Below are 4,760 nucleotides of genomic sequence, written 5' to 3' on the forward strand. Positions count from 1 at the left end.
GATCCTTCCTTCTTTCTCGGCCCGGCCGACGGCGGTTTTGGGTGTGCTTGGTGTGTGTGTATGTGTGTGTTTAGGAGAGTGGGGGAAAATGAAGATATTTTGGGATTTTGGGGGTATTTATATCCCTGAAATCCCATTCTCATTTAACCCATCTCAATTAATCCAAGTCCAAGACCCGCTCCTTCCCGACATTAATCAATTACGCGAAATCACTAAACATAACTTCCTTTATTCATCATTAAAATTTTAGGATGTTACAAAATCGCACCCTTTAAACATCGATTTTAGGTCGATTTGATGGTTGGGGTTTGTAGGCGTTGGTCAGACGATCCCGTGGGTACCTAAATCGAGTTATTTGGTTAAGAAACAAAGGTGATTAAGGGATTTAAGAATGAACAGTAGCTGCAGACGACAACTTCGCCTGCAAGCTAAGTTCGCCTGATGAACTTCGCCTGCAAAGCTAAGTTCGCCTGATGGCAACTTCGCCTAAAGCCAAGTTCGCCTGATGACAACTTCGCCCAAAGCCAAGTTCGCCTGATGACAACTTCGCCTAAAACCAAGTTCGCCTGATGACAACTTCGCCTAAAGCCAAGTTCGCCTGATGACAACTTCGCCTAAAACTAAGCTCGCCTAAGGTTTAACTTCGCCTAAAGCTAAGTTCGCCTAAGGTTTAACTTCGCCTAAAGTCAAGTTCGATTAGAGAATAGATTAAAACGATAAGTAAAAGTAAGCTAATACTAGGCCACCAGATTAGATCAAGCGAGTATTGATACGTGTAACTTATACAGTCAGCCGAGCTCAGTTAAAGAAGGGATTTACAACTATCAGAGGAAGAAGCAGAGTTCAGGTGAGTTTCTAGCCCCATTCCTTGTTATGTTTTCGAGGCTGTGTGCATACTCGATGTGTTGTTAATACATTTATCCTAAGTGATAAGTGTATTCCATATGTGATATATGTGATGGATACGAATGATTGCTTGTCGGTACGCGAACGATCTTCGGATATTGCGCGTACTGTCAGGTTAAAAATAAAGGTACGAATATTATATATCGAGGATGTATGAATATTACAAATGAATACTTGTTGGGGCGTGAACGATCTTCGGATATTGCACGCATCGCCAAGGATAGTAAATTCCAAGTGGTTGATAGTGTGTACGAATGTTATGATGTGACTGGTTTATTACGTAAATACCGAACTGATATGAAGTGTGATATAGGCAGGTAGGGGTAGAGTGTGTTAAAAATGGCAAGAGTCTAGCAAGGGTGTTAGTGGCATAACGTGAGCGCGTGATAGGGAAAGCCTGTACGTGCCATCGTTATTATGTGTGTATGATTGTTGATGTGACATGCTTATTATGTAAATGATATGAAGCGTGTTGTAGACAAGTAGAGGTAGAACGTGTTAGAAGTGGCAAGAGTCTAGTAAGAGTGTTAGTGGCATAACGATAGTACGTGGTAGGGTAAGCCTATACGTGCCTTCGTTATTAAAGTGGCATAACGTTATACGTTATTAAAGTGGGAAGTGGCATAACGTTTTACGTTATTAAAGTGGCAAAGTGGCATAACGTTTTTCGTTATTAAGTGGCAAAGTGGCATAACGTTATACGTTATTAAAGTGGCAAAGTGGCAAGGTGGTAGGTGTAAATAAGAGGCTAAGTGGTAAGTTAAGCAGGTTAGATGCGAAAGTGTGAATACACTTACCTTAAGTGGTAAGTGTATAGATGTTATACAAGTAGCTATTATGTAATGCTTGTCGGTACGTGAACGATCTTCGGATATTGCACGTATCGTCAAGGAGAGTGATTGTCAAGTGGTTGTTACTGTGTATGTATTCTATGATGCGACTTGCTTATTATGTAAATATTGTATTGGTATAAAGAGTGCTGTAGACAAGTAGTGGTAGAGTGTGATAGAAGTGGCAGAGTCTAGTAAGAGTGTTAGTGGCATGACGATAGTACGTGGTAGGGTAAGCCTATACGTGACTTCATTATTAAGGTGGCATCAAGTGGCATAAAGTGGCATAAGTGGCTAAGCTGTAGGGGTAATTAAGAGGCTAAGCTATAGGGGTAATTAAGTGGTTAAACAGTGGCATGTTAGACAGTGGACTATGTGTCTTCGGATACGTATATATTGTATGAAGTGGTTGTATGATAAGTTGCTTGATTAACTAGAACTCACTCCGCGTAGCTGACTTTTAGTATGCACGCAGGTGAGTAGGATGAGGCAGCTCGCTTGAGGAGACACGTGGCACTGAATAAGAGGCTGGCATCGGAAGACTCAAGACGTTTAAGTTAAATGTTTCGATTATTTTGAAAGACAAAATGATGTTTTAAGACAAGACGTGTTTTGTTATGCAATGTTTTATGAAAGTTTTTATATTCCGCGAAAGTTTTAATGAACTCTGATTTGTACGAACTGTGTTTATGAGTAAATCCGACGCTAAAGTAGGGCTACCGGGTTCGGGGCCTTACAAGTTGGTATCAGAGCAAAGTTCGAGAGATTTAAGCATCCTACATGCTTAGACTCGAACAGAGAATGAGATTTAAGTAAGAAAGGAAAGAAGATGCCAGTCCAAGAATGCCATGTGTCGCTCAAGCAAGATCAGTAAAGGTAAAGTGTATGATTAAATGATATATGTTAATGAGAAAGAAAAGATATGTGAACGATGGGGATAGGAATAATTAATTGTTTGATTTGACTAACTGCTTAAGTAGAACCAGCACAAATAGACTCATAAAGGGAAGTTTATAGGACACGGAAAGCAACGTGATCAGCTAGTCACAGCTGGCCACTGTTATTACATGTTAGCCTTGCTATCCTTGTACTAAATAGTTCCTTGAGTGATAATGTTTGTGTTTTCCCTTTTAGAATACGATGGCTGGGGCTGGAGACAATGCTGGAGCTGGAGGTCGCACTGGACGACGCGGCAGGCCTCGTCGTGTCCAGCAACTTTCGGTTGGGACTGCTTCTAACACCGAAGGTGAAGAAAGCGCAGCTGGAGGAGACCAGAACAATAACGAAGAGGTTCAACTTAGCCTTGCAGTCCAAGCAGCCATTGTTCAAGCTGTAGTTGTTGCTATGAAGAACCTGAATCCCGAAAGATCTGCTGGAAGCCGTGAACGAACTGCTGAAGGGGCGGGTGGTGATGGTAGGAGGGATGGGGAAGGAGAAAAAGAGGCCTCGAGTGATGATAAGTCTGTGAAGGTCGATGACAGGAAAAGAGGCCAAGATGGGTGCAACTATAAGTCCTTCAAAGGATGCGACCCGCCAAAGCTGACTGGGTTGGGAGACGCAATCGCTACTCTCCAGTGGATAACCACAATGGACAAGAAAATCCGAATTAGCGAATGCCGTCCCGACCAAGCAGTGGGTTATGTCACTCAGTCATTTGAAGATGAGGCCATGTACTGGTGAGAAACTGTCGAACAAAGGAAGACCCGAGAGGAGATTAAAGCCATGAGGTGGGATGACCTTAAGGAGTTAGTGATGAAAAGGTTCTGTGCTGATGCTGAGGTTGAGAGGGCCGAGATGAAATTTCTGAATCTGAAGGCGGACAAAATGACACATCGTGAGTACACCACTGAATTCAACCGCATGTCTAGGCTGGTTCCTGACATGGTGAACACCGAGGCGAAACGGATCAAGTGTTACGTTAGAGGACTTCCCCAGAAGGTTCGCATGTTAGTCAGGGCCAACAAACCCGTTACCTTTGAGTCGGTGGTCGAGTTGGCGTAGATGGTTTATGATGATCTGGCGGCGGATGATGTGGAAGTGGAAGATGGGGAAAAAGGGAAAGGAACTAAAAGAGCTGGGGATGTCGTGGAGCGTGCAGGGAGAAAGACACAGAATATGGCAGGAAAGGAAGCATGTAAGGTGTGCGGGAAGATGCACTTGGGGGAATGCAAGGCTGGTCCAAATCAGTGCTACCGATGTGGGAGGAAGGGGCACATCTCCCGTGAATGCACCGAGGACCAGAAGTGTTACAAGTGTGGTAAGTCAGGTCACATAGCTAGGGCGTGTGGAGAAGCCGTGGAAGTGGGGGAAGGAAGAGGAAACGCGTGAAAGGATGGTCTATTAACTGCTGAGGAGGTTGCAGGAGAATAAGTGGCATGTCACAGCTGTTTTATGTTTAGTAGTTAAAGAGTGTTTTATGTTACAGTTGAACCTATGATTGTTTAGCAAGCTTGAATGATTTCCTTTTATGTTATGAAGTACTTGTGACTTCTTGTGTTTTTGTATGAACGACCTAGGAATTTATCTTGAATGCATGTTGGTTATGATAAATAGTTGTGTGATGGTAAAGCGTCGCCTTAGGAGTTAGCGTTATTATAGGAGATGGTTCCTCGGGAAGGCGATACGAGACTTGGTACATCGAGGGCTTCATGGACAAGCTACCGTAATAGCTAAAACACATGATCACCGCTCGACGACTACAAGTCAAGAGTAAGAGGGATAACCCAGAAAGCAAAGGCGATTCAATAAAGAGTGTAATTATAAGAAGTTTTCCTTTTATAGGGAATAGGTTAGGTTTCGGGGACGAAACCTCTTTAAGGAGGGAAGACTTGTAACATCCCGAAATTTCCAAAATGATATTAATTATATTACTTAAAAATAGAGGGAAAGTTTACTCGGATTATCGGGAAATAAATAAATAGGGTAGGAGTTGGTATGGGTCGGGCTAGTGTTGGGTAATGGATATGGGTTATGGACTTGGGTTATGAAAGAAGGAAGGAGAGTCCATGGGCTTAAGCCCATGAT

Source organism: Bidens hawaiensis, unplaced genomic scaffold (genome assembly GCF_021521415.1).
Source record: "Bidens hawaiensis isolate Kalapana, Puna unplaced genomic scaffold, B.hawaiensis_p1.1 tig00046834_1, whole genome shotgun sequence".
In the NCBI taxonomy this organism is placed as follows: Eukaryota; Viridiplantae; Streptophyta; class Magnoliopsida; order Asterales; family Asteraceae; genus Bidens; species Bidens hawaiensis.